This window comes from Pipra filicauda, unplaced genomic scaffold (assembly GCF_003945595.2).
Source record: "Pipra filicauda isolate LSUMZ 115617 unplaced genomic scaffold, ASM394559v2 scaffold86_size2582843_pilon, whole genome shotgun sequence".
NCBI classification, from domain to species: Eukaryota; Metazoa; Chordata; class Aves; order Passeriformes; family Pipridae; genus Pipra; species Pipra filicauda.
The window spans coordinates 694,240-721,209 of NW_024105053.1; the positions used below are offsets into that span (position 1 = coordinate 694,240).

The following is a 26,970-nucleotide window of genomic DNA, read 5'->3' on the forward strand; positions in this document are numbered from 1 at the left end:
GGCTTCACTTCCACTGAGAGGAGCTTGGTTAAGTGAAGGAGTTGGTTAAATATTTTTTTAGCACTGAGTATAAAAAAATGTATCATCAATATGTGGGCAGAGAACACCCAGTCTGAAATTCTCAGGCAAAATCTTTTTAAACACCATGCTTTTCAACAATCCAGACATGATTGATGCTTCAAAGTCATGAATTATGGTGCAAACTGTGAGCCATATAAGACCTCATTTCCCAAGGAGCAGTGGAAAACCAATCGGAAAAAAATATTTCTAAAAATTAATATTTTCAAAGGACTGGCTAGTATATGAACCTGAAGGTTTTAGCATAAATGTTGTGACATGTTTTCCTGTCTGTCTGTGTATGTATTTTATCCTCATCCAACAAGTGTTTTGATGCTGTTAAGAATTTTAAAGAAATAAAGCTGTTCAGTCACTAAACCACATGTCCTCTCTACAAAAACATGAAGTCTTGTGACTTGAAGTTTGAAAATTTACCTAGCCATGTTAATATCTAAATCAGTGTTGGACATCTCTTCCTTTTCTCAACCAGCTCTCCCTCAAACCCACAGAAAGTTTCCTATTCAATTAGGCAGGCACTGGATCAAGCCATTTGGTGATTCCTGTTGTATGATAGTACTGTCGGCAAGAGTTGAGCACTGTTGATATTGGATCTGAATCAATTCCCTAATTTCTAGTGGTTTGCAACGTGGTGGTAAACTTTTCATATGGCAGGAATGTGACCCTCTACGTAGAAATTGGGGATGAATTTTTAGAAACTTTTATTACAAGGAGAGCTCTCTGAAACAGCCCTCATGGCCCTCCAAATCTCTTTCTTTTTTGTTGTACTAAGGCAGGGTGCAGAAATGGTGTTTATAGACGGTCACCAATAGCTGAGTTGATGCAGGATGGATGTACTTCTAGTGGCTGTAACTACTAGATGAATCAAGCAAAGGTGTTATGACTGTCCCGTGCATGTAATTATAACCATAAATTAGTTTTATGTGCCAGCACGACTCGCTTCTAGACAACAATATAATTGAGCTGATATATTTCCAAATTCCACTCGTTTGCTTTTACCTCTTTCTTAAAATAATGGGAAGTCAGACATTCTGAATAGGGCAGAAATCTTCAAAACAGAACTCAGAAAAACTAGGCTTTATTTCAAAGTTAATATCCTGGCGAGACTTAAGGGAAGGCTTGACAGGGTTTGTGCATCCAGCTCAGCCAATTCTTGCTTCCAGATGGAAATTTTGTGAGACGCTTTTTGGTTTTGTTTGATGACCTCGAACAGTTCAGAAATAGATAGTTTATCCATGTTTCGCACTGTGTTCTGGTTTCCTTCAAGCACGGGACTGTCAGAGGCAACGGATCTATGTAAAAAGAAAACAAAAGTACAGATATCAACAAACTGGAACCAGCAATTCAGCCACCTTTATTGGCAAAGTTTGTGTATAAAGCTTGAAAAAAATCATCCCTAATTGTGGTGACGGCTGAACAGACACAGCTCTATTTATTGCTCACCTTTCTACTGTTCTCGTGACTTCTGCAGCTGGGTGTTATTAAGTACAAACTAGTGGAACGCATCAGTGTCAGCATAATATTGGGAATTTAATTACTTGCTCTGAGATATTTGTGACATTATGGAGACCATTTCCCCAGGAAGGTCACAAAGTCTCAAACACAAATCTCAATATATATTCCATGCCCTGGAGGGGATGATCCAGCTGGGGTGTGTTGTGAACGAAGGAAACTAGGCCTTGGTAAAAATGCAGGTTCCAGCTAAAATCATTCAGACCCTTTTCCTTTAGCATCTGCCTTCTGCACCTAGTTCTTTCTACATTACGATGTTTTGTCAGTGGCAACTTGATTGTATTTTTTGTTTAATTTATAAATAGTATGTTGTTCTTCATCTGGGACTTTAGGAAGAGGATGATGTAAGATCCCAAATCTTGAGCTACAAGCTCACCAAAGGAGTTTTATTTTAAAAATATACAAGGCTCCAAAAATTTCCCCACCAAATTTTTTAGAAGAGTATTTGGTTCTTTTAACACCTTAAGAGAGAGCACATAGGAGAAAAGCTGCACACATTTTCTCAGGGGGCACTTTTACTAGCAAATTTTAGGAAATGAGAGTACTTGGCAAAAGTTTAAAGGGTAATAATTAATATAATAATCCAGTGTCTCACAGGTGGCATTTGACAAATTCTGAAATTAATAGCAACTCTGGCTCATGCATGTGTCCCATAGAGGACAATGACATCATCAGCAGCTACAGAAAATAGAAAGGGAGGGAATCTCTTGCTTTAGCCCAGAGTTCAGGGTGAAGCCCAAAACTGTTGAATATCGTGATATATCATAGAATCCTACAATGGTTTGGGTTGAAAGATATCTAGTTCCAACCACCCTGCCATGGGCAGGGACACCTTCCATAAGATGAGGTTGCTCAGAGCCCCAGCCAACATCATCTTGAACATTTCCAGAGATGGAACATCCACAACTTCTCTGGGAAACCTATTTCAGTGTCTCACCAAACTCACAGCAAATAATTTCTTCCCAATATCTAATCTAAACATGCCCTCTCTCAGTTTAAACCCATTCCCCCTCATCCTATCACTAAGACAAAGGGTAAAAAGTCCTTCTCCAGCTCTCTTGTAGCCCTCTTCAGATTCTGGAAGGATGCTTTAAGTTCCCCCTGGAGCCTTCTCTTCTCCAGGCCAAACAACCCCATCTCTGTCATATAGTTAGTTTTGATGGGAAATTATGTATATTCTCCTTAGAAAAGAGTATGAGAATGACTAGTGTACCCTTGATTCTTTGACCACAAAAGAAATCCAGCACATAAAATGTTTGAATGAAGTAATAAACTCCTATAAACTCCCATGAAAGGGAAGTGATGGCATATTTGGATCCAGTATAGAAAAATTAGATCATGTGTAAAGAACTGTTCAAATTGAAGAGATAGTAGCAAAGATATGAGGATGTTTCATGTTTTCTAAGGCTTTTTCTGCTGACAATCCCATGTTTTCTCTCATGTGAGCAAGCTCAGCCTTCCTATCACACACTTTTTATAGATTCTCAGATTATGTTTTTTAATTTATTTTAATTTTTTTAAATTTTATTTTAAATTTAAATTTTAAATTTTATTTTATTTTCTTTTTTTTTTATATATAAACAAATATTTTTCCTCCTGAAAAGGCTGGGATAACCAGAAACATGGCTTGTCTGTTTAGTTAACCTTATTTCCTCTCCCCTTTATGCAACATTAAACTTCAAGCCTAATAGCAGCAGTTCATACCATCTCTCTCTCTCTGAATAAAAAAGTTAGGCCCTTCTGGTAATGTTCCACCTCTCCTCTCTTTCTGAAAAAGAATCTCACTCAGTTTTTACTCTTCTATTTCTCTTTTATATGAATTCTGCAATTAGCTCTGTACTGTCTTTGTCAGTCCAGACATTGGGGTTGCAAATTGTGTGATAACCTGTACTTCCCCCTTGCACTGATTCTTGGACTTGTCAGATGGCCTCAGTTTCTATACGATTACATATGATTTCCAGTGACTGAGAACAAAAGATATGAAAACGCACAGCATTGCAGAATGGTAGAGAAAAGCTGCTAACAGCTTCTTCTCATCAGCAGAAGGGTGGTCCCTAGAAAGCACCTTTTGCAATGTGTCTTCAAAAAGAGTCAATTCAGTTGTCTGTCAGGCAGCTGAACCAGACATTAAGGGAGCATTACACTGAGAGAGAAAAGTGGATTTAAAGCAACAGGTTTGCCTGTGATGCATGCATTAGACTCATTCAGATTATCTTCAGATACAGAAAGAGGTCCTTTTTTGATTTGTAACCCTTCCTCCTTATGTTCTTGAAGACATAACTTTTCTTGAATGACTAAAAAGACAACTCTTAGGGTACAGATAGATGTTCTGCTTACTGTGATGTTTAATCATAACCCCCCTTTACTTCTGTGCCAGAGGAATAATTGTTTTGTGGCCTCAAAGCAATTCTAACTGAACTTGAAGCAAAATTGCCGATGTGTAAAGCAGCTCTTCAGGTCCAGCTCACTCTATATACTGGTCTGTTATTTGCTCACCTAGCAGGAAAGCATCAGTTTGATTTTGCTTCAGTGCTATTTTTAGTGGGTATGAGGGTGGAACTAGAAATATTACCCATCTTTTCAACTGGAGAGAAAAAATGATAGGAGACTCATGCCAGGTCTTCAAAATTTTAGTTAAGTTATGGTTGATTTCTCTCTTTCTTTAAATTGCGTGCGTTCGTCTGACCCCTGAAAGTGGTGTGATGTGATTTCGCCATACTACTTCCTAAACTAACAGTTGTCTTTGGCAAGTAGCATAACTGCTCAGGCTCTTTTATATGTCTGGGGTTCTTACTGTGGTCAACGCTTCAAGTATAGCCCAGTCTAAATGATCTGAGGAGAAAACATGGAAATGAAATTATTTTTTCCAGTCAAGAACAAATGGCCTTAGTAGTTATTAACATTTTACAAGAATTTAAGGCTTTCATTAGAACTTTGAAGCAGAACTGCCATTGTTAACATTGTTGATGTCTGCATTGTAAAGAAAGAGCCTTTTGAGTTTACTATTTGGCTGCTTGTAACAATACTAAAATCCAAGTTCATTTCATATTTCATGTCTCTGTAAAATTGTTCTATATATATTTTTACAGTGGCATTTGGGATTGATCTCAGAGTGTTTTGTTGCTGCTGAAGCTAGATTCCATAACTTTCATTTTAATTTTCAAAATGTTAGGGGATTGGTCTTAAAAAAAAAAAAAAAAAGAAAACAACGTTTTTTTTTCTTTTGCAAACAGTCTATTTACAACCAAAACACAGTAAACCTTTTCATCCTGATATTTTGGATAGTGCCATATTAACATTAATTCCTTTTGGACTTCCTGCCATCGTAAAGCCTGAAAGACAACCTCAGCATAAGTGTATGAACTGGATTTGTGAGTGCTGAGGCTACTTAAAAACTTCCTCCAGGCCATAAGCAACCATTAAATATTCCTGATCAAACTACTGGACTTCCCTCTAGCCTTGACACAGCAAAGCATACTAATGCTAACACCAGCATGTTTGTCATGCATAGGCATGCATAGGCATGGTCTCCTAGAATTCTTCCTAGTAGTAAAGAGCAACTTCTCTTTCTGTGAACATCTTGCAGAGATCAGTGCTAAGACTGAGGGCTTTACAAATTCTTTTCAAAAATCCACAAGACTTCTGGGAGAAGGGGAAAGAGAAACACCATCGTCTTAGCTTAGAATGATAACACCCAGCTGTTTATCTTGTTCTTTACTCATGCAGCTGTCATCATGTGTAATGCATCAGCAAAGGCCAGGGAATAACCTTTCAGATGACAACCCACTGGCGCAGGCTGAAACAAGCAAGATGAGAGCAATACTTGGGAAGGTGAAAATGCATGATGCTGTTTCCACATGTCCCTGTCAGCATTCAACCCACAACAGCCCAAAACCTTTGCAATGCTCTTCCCAATGAGTCTGACTGCCTGCCTTTCTTTTACTTTCTGACTTCCAAGGAGACTTTGTTTGGAGTGCAGGCCTGGACAGAGCAGTGCACGTCTTTGCCACGCTCATTGTGGGGGACTGTTCCACATAATCCAGCTGCGATGTCAGCTCCCAGGTTCAAAGGTGAGATGGCTTATGACCTGTGACTTTGGCTGCTCTGTGAGCCCCTCGTCTGCACTGTGCTCAAGCTGACAGCTGGTTCCTGCTTCACTTGCAATGTCAGTTCAAGCTTTTGGTTCTAATTTCAGTAACAATAGATGAAGCCTTAGGTCATGAATTGTGGGGTCTCAACCATTGCAGCAACTGCTTCTTTTAAAGGAATGCAGACCACAAAACTGAGGAGGAAGCTTGTGAGATTGGGAACAAATGTTCTGTAATATTCTGATTGGATGAAACCTCCCCCCAAGCATCAGGCAGGTACAGTGTTTTATTGTGTTCATCAGATATCTTAAAATCTCCATTTGCATAAAGTCTTTACTACAAATATACTCTTTTTTTCTTTTTTCCTTTTTTCTTTTTTCTTTTTTCTTCTTTTTTTTATTTTTTCATTTTTTTGTAATTATTTTTTTTATTGAAAGGAAAGGCTTAGAGGGAAACACAAAAAGTTTTATTAGACTAGTGTTGCTTATAGGAGAGAAGTTAGAAAAGCTTATGGGTGGATCATCTTTCCTCCAGGCTCATGACCATATTTTGCTTATTTTTCTTTTGCATTACTTTTCTTTTGCATTAGTTACTCATCATAAATTATATTCTCATTGTTCAACCAGATTTCTTGTTCCAAAATTTTGCCCTATTTTCACACATGCCAACCTAACCTGCCCCAATTTAACCCACATTCCCAGTAGAATTGTTACTGGTGCTATTTATTCTTTGTACTGGCACTTTTACCAGCTAGTTTAATAATTTTTCTAATTGTTAGATATTTTATTAATTTTCCCTCTATATGTATTGTTTTCAAAATTATTTTCATAAACTGTGAGGTTTTTAGCCTGTAAAACAAACTAAAACATATTTCTCAGTTTTGAAGGGAAAAGTTTAACAAAAAGAAATTGTTATTTGGGACTACTCTGTGATCTTTCATCTTCTGGATGCTTAGAAGTGGATATTAATTGAACCATATTATCAAAACACTTAGAAATTTGGTCAACGCAGCAGTTCCAATGTGTATTACAACAAATGCTCAATTCTAGTTTGTGACTGGACTGTGGAGAGATTTAGAAAAAATTATATGAGATGGAATTCTCTGGATACCTTAGAAAAAAAAAATTATGTATTTTTATTCTCTTTCAGAGAGAAAATTATAAGAAAATGTTTAACAAGATGTACGTTGAGGGGACCTTAACCTCACAGAATCTCTGCACAGGTGAAGGTGAGGCCAAAGGCCTAAGGCCAAACCTGGGCTTGCAGAAACATTATTTTTCTTGATGAGTCACAAGAAAGAATTTAGCTTCACCTTTATATCATATTGCATTTGAAGGGATAATACTAGGAGAAGCCATCTTTTTGCATAAGACTTATAGGTGATTCTGAGCCAAACTAAACATAAATGTATAAGACTGTGTTACAGATCAAAAGGCAGTCACACTAAAGAGTCCTAGGTTGGTTTTTTTCGACAAAAAGACTAAGAAGATATTATAACTATGGTAAGATTAATGAATTTCTTTGAAATTTAGTAGAAATCACTTCCCAGTCTGTACCAGATTCATGTTTAACTCACTGCCTTCATGCAAAGGCCCCAAATCTGACAATTCATTCTTATGTCATGCTGCTCTGGAGCAGAAAAATGAAGACATAACATAATTCAGTTTAATAACACTCCTGTCTTCCCAGATGTACTCATTTCTGCAGTCAAATGTGTAATAAGAGACTTGGCTCAGCTCCCGGGCTCGCTGAGCACCACAAGAACATGATACAAATCAGTCAATGCCATAACAAAGAAATGTATAATCATGCAGTGGATACCCTACAAACCTCCCACAAAGAACTTTTGCCTTGAGTTGACTGAATTCCCAAACAAATGAAATACAGGGCTTCAGAGGGAAAGCAGAGCAAAATATCTCTGTGCAGTGTCTGCCTCTAATCAGCAGAATGACTCTGAGACAATTTTACTTTAAGCGATTTTTAAAATTTGGATTACTTTGTTTACATCAACAGGAAAAACTTTCATTAGAAAGTTGAAAACTACCCAGTGGTACCCATTGCCCTTCTCAGTGCATAAAACGCTGATGAAGAGGCACAGAATCAAAGTCAAGCTGCTTGCCATGTTACTATGCAACTATCCCAGGTAAGCTAATATAATGGTTTTAAAAAGGTATGTGGTAGCCTAACGTTCATATTTCTTCATATCAGACATGAAAGGTGAGACAACATTTTTCAAAGTTGGGAAGGAACAAAAATTCCGTCAATTCGAGGGGGAAGGTGTTGCTTTCAGTTACCTAAAAGGTAAGTCTGAAAAAACATGTAGGACTCTAGTATGTGTCTTAGGCATCAAAACTGAATGAGCAATATAAACCTTCTAGTTCCATAATTAAACAGAAGGACCACAGACACTCATTTAACCACCAGTGAAGCCACTTAGTCATCTAGAATGTTTCTCCTTGACTTACCTAATATGTTTTTGGTTAATAGCACCTAAATGACACTCAGTAGTTCGTACTTGAATTTCCCAAAGTAGATTATCCTGTGTGCAATTTTTTGAGTGTTCTAACTGCTAGGACTAGGCTGTGATCATAGCTCCTGCCTATCTACAGCTCACCCATAGTGACTCTGCCCAGCTTAACTGAAAACATGCAACTGCTGAAGTTGATTCCACTGATCTTTACACAGTAAAAATTCAACTTGTAACACCCGTTCAGGAATGGCACCCTGTGGTTTAGCAATGCTCTGTATGTACTGCATATTTCCCGTGAAAACCAGAATTTGTGGTGTCACTGTTTGCCAAAATGCAAATTAATTTTCTTCTAAACACACTAACAATTCCAAGGAATGTAGTAAATTGCATTAAGTTATTTCTGGACATTTTCAGGATACACAGTGTAGCACTGAGATCAGGACTCACACTTCCTGCACAAATGCTCTCACCACTAGGCTGTTACCAAAAATGTGACACTACTAGGATCTCTTCCCATCTTTTAGAAGAATAGAGTAACGAGACTCCCACACCAAATGGAGAAGTCAAGTATGGATTTGAAACTGCCACCCTCACTTTTATTCAAGCATCTGGTGTAGTCTAAGTCCAGAAGGAAAGTGGCTGTAAAGATGTTTTTCTCCACCACTGCTCCTGTTTTCCTGTGTAGATGTCCTTGTCTTCTATGTACTGGCTCCTGTGAATGCTGTTATCAAGGGCATAACTCACGGATGTTCTGCTGTACTCTGCACTTAAAGACTTCAAAGTCTAATTCCATTTGAATTAAGACACTTCAACCATAGAGTAATTGTTAAGTGAATAAAGTAAAGGTCCAGCAGTCACCACTAACTTTTGGCTTAAGATTTTTGGGTTTTTGTGGTGAAAGATTTCTTAAGTCGCCATTTCCAGGGAAGTGTCAAGCTACATCCAAGCTACTCTGGTTGGGGCCCATTAGCTGTTCTGAGGTGGGTCTAGAGAAACACATATAAACTCATCTAAATCCCCTGAACCTCTGACCCTAAATACAGATCTTAAAGTCTCTGGAGAATAGATGAGCACTAGAGAAGTCTAGCTAATACTGCTTTTTGTCTGTCAGGAAATATTGAAAGAATGGACTTTCTGTAAGAGTTGGTACTTATGATTCAGCTGAAAACAAGAAGATAATGTCAGGAAAATGAAAAAATAAAAGAAATCTGTAACATTTTTTAACCAAGAAAATAAGGGGACTGGTCACATTTTCAGCAGTTCAAGGCAAATATAAATTTCTTATTTACGTATCAAAGAATATATAAAATTTATGTACAGACATTAAAAACTCCATTTAAAAGAACATCTCATAATATATTCTTTTTCAGGTATAACTGTTGAGAGCTTAAACATTCTTTTTTGTGGGGCTACTATGCTTAATTCTTTAAACATGTTTTAGACCAGCTATGATGCTGCTACAAATGTGAACACAGCTGTGGGTGGTAAATGGTAGAGGTTTTTTCAGTTTATTTGAAATATTTGACACTTTTTGTTAGCCTTGGGCTTCAACCCCTGTAAGTGAGTGAAATAGATGATCTTAGGGTTACTGACTCATATTTCCTATGCTCATGATAATAAAGCAGAGTAAGAAAAAATATGGAGAAATTAAGAAGTAACTTGGGACCAATTATAAGTTGGGGTGCCTTCAAGAAAAACAATGATGTTAAAAAAAAGAGGTTGTTTCATTTTGGAGTCTGACTGCAGGATGATATTGAGTGAAGTCTTTCTTCTTAAACTTAGCAGCCAATAAGAAGGCAGCAGCTGGAATATTTTTAAATAAATAGTTTTAAATACAGACTCTTTCATCCTTGGGAAAAAGAAAAGTGCCTGCATGAGTGGATAAAACACAGGAAATTGAATTGTTATGGGGATTATTAATCCTGCATTATGAGCCTTCTTTCTCTACAGAAAGACAGAGCACAATTCAAACCATAAGACACCATTTCATTGTAGGCATTTGCCAGACATCTCAGAAGGGAATGCAGCACAGTCAGATCTGTGTTAAAGTGAACTGCTTTTCCACCTCTGCTGCCATCAACAGTTATCTTCCAATGTGGACTCCACATCAAAGCTAACAAAGTGATGTGCCTGATTTACCGTGCTCTGGTAGAGCAATCCTCCCTGTGACCACCTATATTGGCATCCCTGCAATAAAGTCAGAGGACAGCAGGAGGGAATTAGAGGGAAGACTGGATGGAGTATCCTTCCAAATGTTTCTTTTCTAGGGATGCTCCTGAACACCCCTTATAAGCTGTTGCTTAAGTTCACTGGTGTTGAAGAAAAACAAACCCGTATATACTCATAGATAACTTTTCTTTCTAAAATCTTTCCTGCATAGCTGGATTGACTTGATTTCTGTTTTCCTTTCTTATTGATTTTAGCACTTGCTAAAGCTCTTGTTCATAGTAAAATCATAGAAATGTTGGCTGGAAGAAACAGTGGAGGTCATGCAGTCCACCATCTCTTTTGGAGCAGGACTTTTGCCAATACTAGATCAATTGTTTTGTATGGTGAAGTGTTGAAAACCTCCCAGGATGGACATTCCACCTGTTGCAGTACTGTAATGCTATCCCAGTGGAGAAGTTTTTCTAGTGTTCAGTCTGAACCTCTGAAACCTTAACTTGTGGCTGACATCTTGGTTTTGTAACCCCTCACATTGGAGAGTTCAATTCCACTGTCTCTGTGACTTCTTCCAAAAAGTCAGCATTTTAACTTCATTTTGGATATCAGAATGAACAGATGATTTATTCTTTCTGGAACAGCAAATGAAAAATGTCCCTCTGATTCCAAGGGATTTGCAGGTCCTTGTGACATTTTGCCTTATGGCCATCTTCTCTAAGGGAAGCTCCTTCATCTGTGTTGTGAGCCTAGTAGCAAGAAAGATGATTTGAAGTTAAATATTCTGCCATATGATCCCAGGAACAAAGATTTGAAACTGAAAAGTTGTGATGGATTGTTACTTCCTATTGCATGTGTATATCCAAAACACATTTTCAGAGTATAGACTGCTCTCAGTGATGCAACAAAATCTGATTTTACGCACCTGACTGAAGCAGTAAGATATTGTGACATACTAGGATATCAGTAGTGCATGGCAATATTTGTAGTTGAGAACAGTTTCTGTTCCGATGCACTTTTTGGTTATTCCTCTCAGGGCAATTTTGTGAGCAACTCCACCCCACACAGCCATTCACCTATTTCCCAGGTGGGATGGGGGAGAGATTTGAAAGGGAAAAACTGAGCAAACTTGTGGGTTGAGATAAAAACTGTTTAATAAGTAAAGCAAAAGCCGTGCATGCACTGCTTCTCATGGGCAGGCAGGTATTCAGCCATTCCCAGGAAAGCAGGGCTCCATCACACGTGTAACAATGACTTGGGAAGCCAAACACCATTTTTTTGAACTTCCTCCCCTTTCCTTCTTCTTCCCCCAGATTTGTATGCTGAGGATGGTGCCATATGATATGGAATGTCCGTTTGGTCAGCTGGGGTCAGCTGTCCCAGCTGTGGACCTTCTTAACTTCCTGTGCACCACCAACCCCTTCACTGCTGGGGTGGGGTGAGGAGTAGAGAGGGCCTTGACTCTCTCTGTGAGTACTTGCTCAGCAATAACTAAAATATCTCTGTGTTATCAACACTGTTTTCAGCACAAATCCAAAACACAGCTCCATACCTGCTACTATGAAGAAAATTAGTACTATTCAGCCAAAAACAGCACAGCAACAGAACAGAATCATATCAGTTTCCATCCCACCAAGCATAAATACACTGACTTTCAACTCAAACTGCAGAGTATGTAATTCTTCCTAACACTTTTTGGAAAGGGGTGCTGTTACAACACCGGGTGATGAGAGAATCCCAGCTTGAGGTGAAAGGTTCTGTGTTTTGGACATTGTTCCAGCTGTATATATGTTGTTTATGTGTGCACATTTTCAAATGAATAATCTTCGAGAAGGCATATTAAGGGCTGTAAGACATTATTGCAGTAGAGCCCATACACTGGATAGCAGCAATGTGTACTCCAGGGAACTGTCATCTCTTCTTTACAAACCTATTACAGTCCATCTGGTAACACTGGCTCCTCTAAGATGTAAGGGAACAACTGACTCACTGAAAGGTCTCTCCAACAAACCCATAGCTGCACGCACTGCATACAACAGACGTCCTTCTGGGGCTAGCCATAAACTCTGGATCATATGGGCTGTGATATTTGAATTGCGTTTATTCTGCTGCTCCCTCAGCCAGTCTCTCATGCTCTTCACCAAACAATGTCAGATGTCCCTCTGCTCCCCTGAAATTACGATCTCGCAAAGAAAGGAAAACATAATGAGAATTCATTCTCATCAAGCTTTCTATGATGATCACGAAGGCACAGAACAAAAAGACTTTTCCTGCTTCAGCTTTAAAAGATTTTTTCCAGTTCTAGTGGGAGAGAATTCAGCAACCATCAAGAGAAGCAGACAGAATCCTTAGTGCCAAAGTGAAGTGTCTGTGTTCTCAAGATCTTAACACTCCTGAAGAGAGATGTGGAATAAGTCTTCTGGAGATGTCAGCAAGACCACAAATAGCTTGAGAAGAATTAAGTAAAATTTAAAAATAATAGACTACAGGTGGCCTGTGGGAAGACCCCCAGTACACAAGGAATATGTCTTTGGCTTATACCAAGAAGCCTTGCAGCTGTGTTTTCCATATAAGCTGAAGTCTGGGACGTAAAAAGATTTAGTTAGATGGCATATAAAATGGAATGATAGCATTTATAGCATATAGTTATATGACTAATTCAGCAAATCTAACTGCCTTAGAAACTTTTTTCCCCACTGCACTTTTAATGCTTTGTGAGTAATATATATCTAAACTTGTATTACAATATCTATATTATAGGAAAAGAGTGATCTGAAATAGAGTCAGGACCAGATACCAAAATCAAGTAAAATCACAGATAATTTCAGTCTCTGATTCCTAATTTTCAGAAGTTATGCAGACTTGAAACAACATTACAAAGGCTGAACATAATCAGTGTATTTAGTACAAGCTGTCATATTCGATTCCTGTCTTCAGGAATAACTAACACAAGCAAGGATTTCAAGTTTGGCAGCTGTGTGCCCTGTATTCATCCCCACAGGCCCCAGAAGGATAATTCTTAAACTGTCTCGTGCAGCCTCCTTTTTTATTTTTTTTTTTTTTTCTGAAGGACTATCCAATTACTTAGTGCTGTGCTGGGAGTACCTGAGGAAATAGTAAAAGGAAATACAACTGAGAGCCACTGTGGTTTGACTCCTCTCCAGATACTTTGAAAATATTTTGGCAAAAACAAGATTTTAAGTAAAACTGTTTCCTTTGGTAACATACCCAGGACTGCAGGTTTTACATTTTTGTACTTAGTGTGGAGGGCCAAAAAAAAAACCCAACTGCTTGTGTGAGAAGGTTGTACACGTGGTAGTAATATTGGTGGGGAAGAAAGAGAGAGCAAAGCAAGGGTGAAGGGGGTGGGGAATTTGAACAAGATGCAAAAAGAAGACAAGGAGAAAACATAATATACAAATACCTGCCTTCTTCTGGGAAAACGAACTACACAGTGCTGCAAGAAGGAAAATCTCTTTGTAGTAGACTTTTAAGTAGTGGCAGTAGCAGTATGATGGTTTGCTCATCAAAGGACGACTGTGACGAAAGAGAAGAAAACCATGATTTCCTTTACCCTGTTTTGTCATCAAGCAGTGTCAATGAGGGAGCTCTTGAATTGACAGTGATAAGTTGGATTTCTTTTTCTTAGAGGACATTCCTTAGAATACCTATTACTTTTTCTCTTTGAGGTTTTTGTTGAGATTTCTAAATGCATTGTCCATACTGAGTTTTCTAAAGCCAACCACATCCTGGGCTGATCCAAAGCAGGGTGGGCAGCAGGTCAAGGGAGGGGATTCTGCCCCTCTGCTCTGCTCTGGTGAGAACCCACCTGGAGCACTGCATCCAGCTCTGGGTTACCCAGCACAAGATGGACATTGACCTGTTGGAATAAGTCCAGAGGAGGCCACCAGTGGGATGGACCTCTCCTATGAGGAAAGGTTGAGAGAATGGGGATTGTGCAGCCTGGAAAAGAGGTGGCTTTGGGGTGATCTAATTGGGACCTTCCAGTACCGGAAAGAAGCCTACAAGAAAAATGGAAAGAGACTTTTTACAAGGGCACATAGTGACAGAATAAGGAGAAATGACTTCAAACTGAAAGAAAATAGGCTTAGATTAGATATTAGAAAGAAATTCCTTACTGTGAGAGTGGTGAAACACAGGAACATGTTGCCAAGAGAAGTGTGGATACCCCATCCCTGGAGGTGTTTGAGGCTGGGCTGGATGGGGCTTTGAACAATCCGGTCTGTGGAAAGTGTCCCCATCCATGGCAGGGCAGAGAAACAAGATGATCCTTAAGGTCACTTCCAACCCAGGCCATTCTACGATTCTATAATTAGAAGGCCTGTAAATATTTAAATTAATGAAATGAAACAGTAGTACCTTTACCCTTCAGGACTGGTTACTTTCTTTAGAAGGTCTTAGTGTTTGTTTTTCTCCCACTGATTATGACATGCACAAACTCTAAGTCTCTTACGTTTGTTTCATTTCTGTCCTGCTCTGTACACTTCACTTACAAGTAACATAACAACTGGCATTCAACAGAACAGTGGTAAGTCATTATTCACCATAAGTAAATTAGTCAGATAAGCATAATTTAAACTCCTTTCCATGGCCTTCCAACACATATATATTTATGTGTTTCTCTCAATTATATATTCATGTGTTTTTCTCAATTTTTGTTCAACCTTTGAGAGTTTTTTTCAAGGCTGAATTACTCTTTTTCCTCTGGAAGTGCTCACCTTATCACAGTGGGTCAAACTCCTTATGTTTTGGATGGAAATGAGGTGGGTTAACGCTTTTTCACATCACAGCTTTTCCTCAGATGAATAATTTTTTTGTCCTGAAGCCACTTGTTACTGGAAAAGACTCAAGGAGGCCATTCCTTAAAAACAGCTGTATGATGGAAGTCAACTTCAGTGAGATTACACAGGTGCTTAGTTACAGCTTTGCCAATTGGAGTGGTGTGGAAGTATTGTACTGGGAGAAGTTACCAAGCATATGAGGTGTGAACTTAGAAGTTGTCAGAAGACGAGGCTGCAAATGCAGAAGAAAAAAAGGAAGAGAGGTAGGTAATGAGTGCATGGAGATGACGAGGGTTGGACAGAATTGAGCAGCTTTAGGAAATAAGTCTCTGGAAAGGTTAAGCAAGAGGCAGGAGGAGCACACTGATACAGGGTTCTAAAGGATAGTGATGGAGCTGAGTCTTGATATTTGAAAAGAAAGGCAAATGGACCTGTTGCTTTAGTGAACATACTTGAACTCATAGATGTGATTTCCATTTGAACAAAGAGTTTGTATTGATTCTTACTGAGCTGAACCAGTCAGACCTAATATGAAACGAAATCTGAGGTGCTTTTCAGAGGGAGAAAAATGAAACAATGTATAATGGCAACTTGCCTCTTTCGTGTACCATGCTAAATCATTTTTCTCAGATGCTGAGCTTCATTGTTCTTTGTACCTTGTTGAATTCCTTAGTTATTACATACTGAAATCTAGTGTGTTTAACCATGTCTGTGTAGGTACCAACCGTGTTAGAGGGAATATTAACCTCACATAAGTGACAGTACACTCACATCTACTGGAGTCACACTAGTTAAGAATCTGGACTATTCCTCTGGTAAACAATGGATGGAAGAAGGTTTTCAATATAGCTATTCTTTGAATGCTACCTGAAGTGAAAGTGTATGAATACCTTCCTTAGGTGTTTAAAATTGAAATCCTCTTTAACATAGCTATCTTTCAGGATAAGATTACAAAACTTTCAGCAACTTTTAGCTGCTGTTCTGTTTTCTGTTTCCAAGACAGTTAGAGGTGGACTGAGACAAGCTAATTTTGTTAACAAGTACCTGGAAGAAAATAATGTGCCAGTTAATGTGCCAGTTTGGTACAGAAGTTCAGGGAGTAGCCCTAGTTCAAACAGAGAAGAGTTAATGTGTGAGAAAATACTGTGTTTTCAAAAATCCAGTACATGTGGGTCAGTTGTTCCATAAACGATGAGTGCATTCCATCAAAGTGTTATGCCAGGAAGCTTTAATTTCTACACCTAATTCTTTCATGATCTGAAGCCAATTTTTAAAATGTTCATGCACTGTCTTCAAAAACAAAGCTTCAGTGGAGAAATTCCCTGGGTTATTTCTGTAGTGGTCTGTTCTAGTGGTTTGCAGCATGCTGTGGAGAACTGAGGGAATTCTTCCTGGAATTCCTTGAAGATCTGCATAACTATTCTGAAATTAAGTGGGACTTGTAGCTCTTATTATTGTAGTTTAGATTAACTACCTTTTTGGAGTTGTCCTGGAGGTAATTACAGGTATCACTTCGAGCAATAATTGGTATGTCTGTTCAGATTTTGGATGTGGTAGGGACTGGACTCCTCCTCCACAATGGCACTAAACTTTGAAAGTCAGGGTCGTGTCCTCGCTGATGTTAGATCACAGTGGTCACAGCATACAGTATGTTATTCTCAGCTCACTACTGTACAGAGCTTCCATTAGAACTGCATTCTTCTCCAAGCTACAGTTAATTTATTGTCATGACTTTTTTTTTCTGTCCTGAATTTTTTTTCTTTTTGTCCTCTTATTTTCTTTCCCTTACCTTTTTAGATCAAAAAGAGGTATTTGGCCCATAATTCACCTCTGTATATACATACTTACATGTATGAAACTCTAGGTTTACCTTCCATATGTTGGCAAATGATCTCAGTTACCGTAAACTTTTCAACCGTGGACAATTTCGACACCCTGTCTGTGGAATCTCTTCGGCATCAGGCAATACCCCAAGCCAGTGGCCTTCAAATCCTGCAGTCTGACAGGCATCCTACTTCAGGAAAGAGCTGAACTCACAGTCACCCTCACTTAACATTCGCCCTCAGACATCTTTCTAACCCTCTAGAATAAGGAAATAGAGCAATATGTTTGATCCTGTAGTACCCCCAATTTCTACTTATTTTTCCACTTATCTTCACTGCTAACTCCTCTTTTGCTTGTGTTCATCATCTCCAGATTTCCCTCCAGATTTCCCTGCACCCTGCCTCCCTACTGAGGGAGGGCTCTCCTAGTTGCTGTCCTGTGGGGAATGACAGAAACAGAAATGAAACAACTCAGAGAAAGTCACGATCCCATCCCTTTGCAGTCCTCCTATTATACACATGCATCTCTGATGGTGATGGGTGAGTGTCAGTCACACATTTTTAAAGCACAGCCAAAACTGTGTTGATATTCCCATTCTTCAATAGCCCTGACAGCAGTCACAAGGTAACTCTTTGTGTACTACAGGCTTGGGGAAGAGTGGCTGGAAAGCTGCTTGGTGGAAAAGGACCTGGGGGTACTGGTCAGCAGTGACTGACCATGAGCCAGAGTGTGCCCAGGTGGCCAAGAAGGCCAAAGGCACTCTAGCCTGTATCAGCAAAAGCGTGGCCAGCAGGACCAGGGCAGTGACTATCCCCCTGTACTGGGCACTGGTGAGGCTGCACCTTGAATCCTGTTTCCAGTTCTGGGCCCCTCACTACAAGGAAGACCTTGAGGTGCTGGAGCATGTCCAGAGAAGGGCAGTGGAGCTGGTGAAGGGTCTTGAGAGTAAGTCGTCTGAGGTAATAGGAGATGGGAGTGTTTTGCCTGGAGAAAAGGAGGCTAAGAAGAGACTTTTTCACTCTCTATAACCACCAGAAAGGAGATTGTAGCCAGATGGGGGTAGGCCTCTTCTCTCAAGTAACAGATAACAGGATGAGAGGAAATGGACTCAAGTTGCAACACGGAAAGTTTAGATTGGATATTAGGAAAAAATTCTTCATTAAAGGGGTGGTTAGGTATCAGAACAGGCTGCCCAGGAAAGGGATGGAATCACCATTCCTGGAGGTGTTCAAAAAACATGTGGATGTGGCTCTTAGGGCCACAGTTTGGTGGTGAACACAGCAGTGCCAGGTCAACAGTTGAACTTGATGATCTTGGAGATCTGTTCCAACCTAAATGATTCTACAATTCCGTCTCTGGGTTCCTCAGCACAAGAGATATGTTGATCTGTTAGAAGTGGGTCCAGAGGAGGTCCACAAAGATGATCTGAGGTAGTGAGGCCCTGGCACAGGTTGCCCAGAGAAGCTGTGGATGCCGCATCCCTGGAAGTATTCAAGGCCAGGTTGGATGGGGCTTTTAGCAACCTGACCTAGTGAGTTTGGTCCCTATCTACAGTGGTGGGGTTGGAACTAGAAGCGTTTGGATGATACTCTCAGGCACATGGTGTGACTCTTGGAGATGGTCCTGTGCAGGGCTAAGAGTTGGACTGAATAGTCCTTGTGGGTCCCTTCCAACTCAGCATATTCTGTGATTCTGTGATCTCTGATCTTTAAGGTCTCTTTCAACCCAAACCATTCTGTGGTTCTATGATTCTGTTGCTTGCAGCTGCAGAAAAATTTGAAAAAGCATAGGCATTCTACCTGAGGATAAAAGGAGGTATATGGTATACTTAGGGTTCTTGAAGGTGTTTAGTGCATATGCATCATTGCTTCTTAACCTCATGCTGTTCTGCACTATTGTCCCATAACTCTTTGATTACATTGTGGACTGGGAGGAAATTGGTTGTCCTGGGGTGGCATTCCAGTATCGGGCACCCTACCAGGTGCCTAATAAGTTTAACTTTATCAGCACTAGGAAAAATTCTCAGTTACGTGCATTTGACAGACTGTCATGTGTAAATGTGAACTGCAAATCTCAAAAAATTCCAGCTATTGATTAGTAGCAGCTTTTCTCTCAGGCAATTTTGTTACAGGTAATTAACAATTAGAGGAAAAGATAGTTGCCTTTGGGTAATACTTCTGCCCATCTTTTTTTCCTTTGAATGTGAAAGTGAATTAAAATAATGTGAAATTCAGAGCCACTTTTATTGTAGGGTGTTTCTTCTTTTGTGTCAATTCTATTTTTCCTTATATCAATAGTTGTGATGTACTTCTAATGAACTAGCATTTAATCTACTACATCAGTTCATAAGTAACATGTAGACATTCAAGATGAGGATGCACTAACTAATGTTGATTTAACTGCTGGTAGTTTTGATTATTTAAAAAAAGTCTTGTTTTGCATTTCAAAATAGTCTAGACAAGCCAGATTCTTTGAATTTCTTTCAAAATCACGTGGATACAGACACAGATTAGCAGGTGCAATGAAAAATGTTAGGCATCCTTTTGCAGCACAGTGTTCAAATGGGGATTTTTTATCAGAGGAGAGATAGAGGGAGAAGCTGACACAGAGACATCTGCCGGTAAAGCAGGAGAGCGGTATCGAGTACCAGCACTCATCTGGGCTTCTGATTTGAGACTTACCATCATGATTAATGTATTTGATTTGACCCATGGTGCTCTTACATTCCTATGCGAGAATCATCGATCTTAAATCAATTAAAATTCATATGAAAACTGAAACAGTCTTGACTCCAATATTGAATATTTTTATTTATTTTTTAATTATTTTTGTATTTTTATTGTTTTTATTACTCCCTTTCAGAATAATGGAAGACAACCAGATTTTGTTGCAAGTGTTTAATGTAGGACTATGTGAGTAATTTCAAAACAAAAATGAGAACACTGCTAGGGTCCAGGAATTATTTTCACAGTTATCTGTATCAACTCAGTCCTAATTATTCCAAGAAACAAGGTGCAATCTCTTGCAGTCTTCAGAGCACAGATACAAAGCAGTTAATGATGCAAGCACCTTCTCCTTGGTAGACAACACTTCACTGCTAGGGCTAGTTTTATGAAAAAAAATGATGCCATTCTTGAAAAGGAATGTTAGTTTTTGTGAATGTTAATGAGCAGCAGAAAATGGAGGCTGGTAAATGAGTTAATGGGCTTCATGGCTATGAACCAGTAATGCTGTCATGGCTTGAAACTTATTTGCTCTGACTCAGGCTGAAAAGGAAGTTCTTCAGACTAGGTACAGATTTATTTTAAGGGGTGGCACTTGGTTAATCTGAGTCATGTTCAGTCTGTGGCTGGGTAGAGTCCCTCTTATTATGAAAAAAAATCTGACTTTTCCATTTATGAAATAGTATTAATTTGGATTTCCCATTTTTACAGCAGAGGAAAAAAAATTAAGCTAGCACCCGGGACACTCTGCCCGGGACCCTCAATATGTCTTGAGTGTCACCATTAATTGATGAAAGATACTTCTGCTCCCACCACTACCCTCTGCCCTGTCTTATTTGCTTTTCGCCTTGCTTATTGAAGTCCTTTATGTCCATGTAGCATTACCCATAATCCACATCTCCACTTCCTATACAAGGGAGAACTCTTGCTCATTGTGAAATCCTAGAAGTACCTAAAAGCCTGCAGTGCTATTTAGACATATCAGTACAGAGTCTGATGTTTGTACTTTACCTGTTGGATTCACAGAAAATTAATGCCTCTGAGGAAACATTTTTAAAAGGATAGTGATTATTGTGCCATATGAACACTACAGAAAATCTTTTTGTTTTCCAAACTCGGTATTCAAATACCTTTATTTTCTCTCTCTGATATGTTATCACTTTGAACCATAATTTGCTTATTGTATTTTGATCCTCTCATCTTTATTTATTATTTTCTCATGTTATTTTCCAAGAAACAGTAACTCACAGCATTAACTTCATGAACAATTTTCTATTGCAGTTGAGAGTAGCTAGTTTTTTGGCCTAAAAGCTTATAAGTGGGGATAAATTATTTAATAATTGCCATGCTATCATGTCTGGGACAGAAAGGAGCAGTGAATTAGGAAGAATTTCTTCACAGAAGGAGTGAGTAGACGTTGGAACAGGCTGCCCAGGGAGGTGGTGGAGTCACCATCCCTGGAGGTGTTTAAAGAAAGGCTGGTTGTGGTACTTTGTGCCATGGTCTAGTTGCTCTGGCGGTGCTCAGTCAAAGGCTGGACTCAGTGATCTCAGAGGTTTTTTTCAAACTAATTGGTTCTGTGAATCTGTGAATACTTGTGATGAGAGTCCAGTAATGGTCTGTATAGACTGATCTTCACTACAGTCTGCTCTGTGCTCTTAGAAGTTAGTGGCTAAGGATTTCTTGAGTGAAGACTTTATCAGCTATTAATTTTTCTGATATATATTTTCACACCTTAAATGACACAGCATTCTGATCTTCATAGAAAAGGGGACAAATTCTCGTTCCTTCACATTCTCGGGGAGTGAGTTAAGGCTGATTAGCCTGTAGTTCTCCAGGTTCTCCATATTGTCATTCTTGAAGACAGGAGTGATATTTTTTTTTTCTATGTCTCAAGAACCTTCCCAGATCACCATGACTTTTAAAAACTATTGGGAGTGAACTTACAATGACATTGACCAGCTGAGAAACTCAGTGAAGTTAGAGAAGACTTTGCCTGCCAGTGGCCTGTAGACTAGAAGCTGACGAAGATGTTCTGACAGCAGCATTTTGGAAGGTTGGAAGGCCTGTGTAATTATGGATACAGTTCAAAAGCATGGCAGATACCAGTCCTTTGGAAAGTCCCTAGGGAAACATGATCCAGCTACCTTAAATATTTCCTCTATCTCCCTCCTTCTAGCTTACCTCATTTTTTTTAACAACAAATGACAGAGAAATTCTGTGAACTAAATTGAAAGCTTATTGGTGTGTTAAGGTGTCAAGGTTTGAGATCCCCAAAAATCTAATTCCCTAGTCCTAGCCCCCTGTCACATCTCAACCTAACGTGAGATGGGTTTTTTCCAGACAAAACACACCGGACTCCAAATGAGGAAAAGGGAATATATTACAATGACTGTACAAATAAATATTATAATACATTATACACACGATCACAACTATCTCTACCATGACATATGTATTTACAATGATCAGATCTCTTCTCCCCTCCAAATAAAAGTCCAGGAGGGAAGAAGGACAGATCCCTTTCCAGTCTCTAAGCAGGAGTATCTTCTACAGCAGCAATCTGTCCTCTTCACATGCATGCAGCAGCTGTGGCTGGATTTCTACCAGCACTCACGAGGGAGGTATCCCCCTCGGTCCCTTGATGCAGGCAAAAGGGGTCTTCCGTGGGCTACGTCACCCCAGACAAAGGTCGTTCCACCATGGTCATATCACGAGCCCAGGGGGTCTTCGTGACGGTCTGGTATCTTCAGGAGATTCAAGCTCCTTGCAGGGCCTCTGTGCCCTGCCTCAGGCTGCAAGCTTCTTTGTAGCTTGCAGCAAGGGAGGGTCCCCAAGGCCAACCTCCCACACCGTCCTGGCTGAGCTCTCAGGACGACTGAGCTTCTAGCTCCTCTCTGCAAGTGCATGTCGCACTTCACCCCTCCCCTCTAGGACGTGAGGGGTCTCCAAGGAGTTTGGGGGGTCTGGTCCAGTTCTTACCCCCAAAACTCTGTAACTCTGCTGCTGACTCTCTTTTTCTCAGCTCTCCTTCCAAGAGTCCTCTCTGCGGTGCTGCATGCCGTTTCGGCTGCTTCTCCGGTTCAGTTCTTATCAGTTGGCTTTCAGCCATAGCCTCTGGACGCTGCATCTCTGCTTCTGCTCTGTCTCCGCTGCCCACGGTGGAGAAAACATCTCCCAGCTTAACTACAGACACTTAACTCAGTCTAACACTATTCCAAGTCTCTGCAGTCCCCCAGCTGGGGCTGGGGGGGGGCAGAGCCCCAAGGGGCTTGGAGCCCCTTTCCTCGTGGTCTTACAGCATGGCCACCTCTCCTACAACAACCAAACTACAAGTCTTCTCTTCCCTTTGCTTGTGGTATGTTTACATTTCGCAGGAGCGCAGATTGGACAGAACTTCAAAACTTCCAGGGGTTACCACCCCTTGGGGGTTACCACTTTCTCTTAGCTTCAGGGGGAAAACTTAGTTCAAACCACTACATAAGGTAATACTGGAAATCAGGATTCTCAGGCATAGTCAGCCAACCATTTTATTCCTCCCTGGAGTCTTACCAGAAGTTACTGCACTTTAGCTCCCATACAATACACAGTCATGTGAGCACTTATGACAGAACTGAATCTGGTTTATTTTGCAGTGGTATGACAAGGGGTGTTTACAGTGCTTCATCGAAACACAAAAGTCACAGGAGAATGACACCTCAGGGCAGTGGTGGTCTTCCACAAGTGAACCACTGACCAACTTCTGAGCCCTCATTCTCTCAGGATGTAATGTAAGAAATATTGTTTCACAAGCTTTTGCACAATATTGTTAAATAAAGAGTGATGGGAAACACTGTACTTCCTTTACCACCACCAAGAAAGAAAAATGCCAGAAAAAGGAGGGAGAAGCTGCAGAAATCAGAGCCTGGGGCTTTTTCTGTGGAAGTGGAAAAGTTCTACTACTTGACTGCATTATTCCTTTGAGTGGTTTTGTTGCACTGTCACAAATAACAGCTGCAATGTAGGGTCCTTCTCTGAAGGAATCTGTGATCTCTGAGCAAAATTTGCTATTTCCATTCTGATTTGTGGCTCTGGGTAAATGATAGCCTTACTGAGCAATCACATGATCTTAATACTTTGACCTTTTTCTTTTTTCCCTCCTTCAACAGCTGCTGATTGTTTTGTATTTTCATATTAATTTTAGTGAGGCTCCAGTCTTGCTCACAGATGTGCATGAGAGTAAAGAAAGAATTTCTGCTGAGAAAACAAGCTCATTTTAATGTTAAATGGCATGTTCTGGAGCAGGACTTAATAACAGATATTTTTTAAAGCTACTGGAGACTGGTCTTATACTTTATTTTTTATGGCTTCAAGTTTAATTGTAAAAATAGAATTAAGGGACTGTTAAAGTATGAATTTAACAAAACATAAATTCAGATGAAAGGGAATTGTCTCTCGAGATTTCTTAGTTTGCAAACCAACCTGATTCAGTCCAAGGCTATATACTGAAATGGAAATAGTGTCCTTATTTTCTTCTCAGTAGTTTCCCTCTCTCTCTTTTTGCCTTTCTTCTCTTCCATGTAGGAGGAAGACAAAAATGAGGAGCCTATTGCATGGCAGCAAAGCAATCCGAGACTGGACATCCAGCTCTTTGTCTCTCCATTACCATCAGATGATGCTGGGCATGCTTTTGATTGCTTACAGGAGAAGCAGTCCAGCAACTGTGAAAGACCCTGCATCTCTGAACAGAAACTCAAACACCAGAACTTGTTCTCCCAGTTTCTCTGTTCTCTTGCATTCAAAGAGCTAGTGTTTTTTCATCACAGTCTGTGCAGTTGACTTATGTTTATAGCATTGATTCCAATACTGTTATCATTTTAATTGTCAGTTAATTTTTCTGTGTACATATACTAAATGGGACAAGATTGATTTATTCATGTTAATCTAAGAGTGACCATGACCCATTTTATTTGCAGTGTGGTTAACTGTGGCATTCGTGGCACCTCCTCAGAATATTTTTGATGAGGTCTTTAAGTATGTGTAATGCTGAAAACACATTCCCATTCAGTAGGTCTCATATAAGACGTTAAGCCCAACAGGCCAAATAGCTTCTAGAAAAATTCCATAAACATTAAGCATATTTATGCCATAGCATTAAGCTTGGTCATTTTGAACCTTACTGTATTGTGGTATAAGAGGCATCTTGTTTGCTTTTATTTACCTTCTCACTAGTAAATGTATTTTGGTTAACCACAATGGCAAACTTAAGCAAGACATTTGTGTCAACAGATCCTTCTTCTCAACAAAGTAACATTCTTAGTTTCTAGGGAGGCAGACTGGATTCTGAGTAATAAGGTTTTTATAAGTCTTGTTGTAAATCTGAAACCATAAACATGTCTACTTTTCTATTAAACCTGCTGCTGTGTTTGAGGCACAATAAGTTCTCTTTTAAATTTGATGGTAGCAAGCATGTTGGTTTTCCAGTTTTGATTGCTGTTGATTGAACAGTTGCCAGCACCTCCTGCCAAGCTGTTGACCTAAGTCATGATCCCTGGTGATGTCATTAACAGTGCCTAGAATTTAGTAGTTGATGGTACCTGCTGGTAGGCAATAAAAGATTTTATACATCCCTTGTTTTGTCACAGGCGCGTTTGGGAACAGTAGTGAGAAACTGTATCTTTCCACAGCTGACTTCTAACCAGTCATTTTTTGATAATAGAGGTTCAACAGAGATTTGTGCCTGGTGAAGTTTTAGTTGGGACATTTATTTTTTTTTTTTTATATAATACACTGTTTCAAATACAACTTGAACACTGCTAACAATGAACATGATTTCTGGAATGCTTCTTGCATTCTTCAGACGCTGCAGGGTACTTCCCTCCTGCTGAGGACAACAGAGTTATTCCCGTGAGGAAAGTCTGTTGATTGGCAAAATCAACAGGTATTTGCTGTATTCTCTTCCTTCTGTATATATTACGAGTTGTATGATGAACTATTCTTTCAGAATGTTTCAACTACCAGTGCCATTTACTGTGCTGTTAAGAATGATACAAGATTACACCCTTAACTGCTGCTTGTGTGCATGTCAGGTTCATGTGCTTCTGCAGGCTGCAGGAACCTGCTCAGCTGAAGCAGTGTTTAGGGTCAAGGTCTCTCATATTGGAATGAAAGTCATGTATGCACTTTCATATTCAAAGTTTACGGTAACAGTTAAATTAGAAACAGGAAGGAAGCTTAACGATGCTTACTATCCTTTATTATTTCTATCTTCGTCTCAATTTCAGTGGTTAGGACACAAATTCATGCATTTAATTAAAGGCACCACCATGTGACACAGCAAACAGAATGTTGTTATTTCAACACATGTAAATGAAGGCTGGAACTGATCCAAGTCCCTTAATCTCTGTGGACAGCTGCAACTGCAAAACCAAAAATTAGTGTGTCCCAAAGAGGCCTCAAATTTTCTTGAGTATTTTTCTAAAACTAAATCAAGGAGTAACACATTCCATTTAAACCATGGCTAAGTGCCTCTATGGTGCTTGGAAAATATGCCTACGCTCCCAAACTCCTGGATACTTTTCTAGTTTCTCTGTAATCCGTTTGCATCCTATTTCTCATGCATCAGGTTTCACAGTTTCCCTAGACAGTCTGAATATGGTTATCTGGCAATTTTAAGGTCTCACATTCACACAAGACATCTTCTTAAAAACACTTGATGAAAACAGTAGAAAATAGACTGGGAAAATAGACTTGGAAACGAGCAGGACACAGCATTAAGAGAAGAACCCGGACTGAATGTACTATCTTCTTAAATTTTAAAATACACTCTTTTAATAATATGAATACTCAAAAGGTTTAGTAAATTTATATTGTACATTCATATATGTATTCATATGCATATGAAAAAATGTATAGTATAGGAGTATCTCACCTCCCGTTATTTAAGATGTTCCTGAATATCAGTGTAAACTTGGACTTTTAGTGGAGATCCATCTCAAAGGGTTACTTCATCTTAATAGGTTTCACCAAGGGAAACTTCCCATCGAGGGACAGGGAAGGAGCTTTCTTTGGACAAATTCTTTGTGAAATTTTTCTGCTTCTGGCCCTTTTGCAGGAATTGCAAGAAGTGCAGCTTTTTGAAAGGTCTTGGAAAGGTCTGCTCTTTGAAGGACATATGAGTTTCAGGCATTTGACCTGAAGTTTATAGCAGGACTCTGCTGTCACACCCATCTCACATCCTTATCTTCTAGAGATGAACCTGGGAGCTTTTGCTAAACCGAAATCCTTTGGGACCAAACAGAGCTTTTCTGCCAGCAACTACTTCAAAGCTGTTCCAA

At 39.5% G+C, this 26,970-nt stretch overlaps 1 long non-coding RNA gene across 1 annotated transcript in view; it reads right to left on the reverse strand.

Moving 5' to 3' along the window:
- Positions 1-1,137: 1,137 nt before the first annotated feature.
- LOC120325172 overlaps positions 1,138-26,970 on the reverse strand; it is a 77,081-nt gene continuing 51,248 nt past the window's right edge. The window contains exon 3 of the long non-coding RNA XR_005567060.1: positions 1,138-1,367. This is a non-coding gene — a long non-coding RNA (uncharacterized LOC120325172). The remainder of the gene's footprint in view (positions 1,368-26,970) is intronic.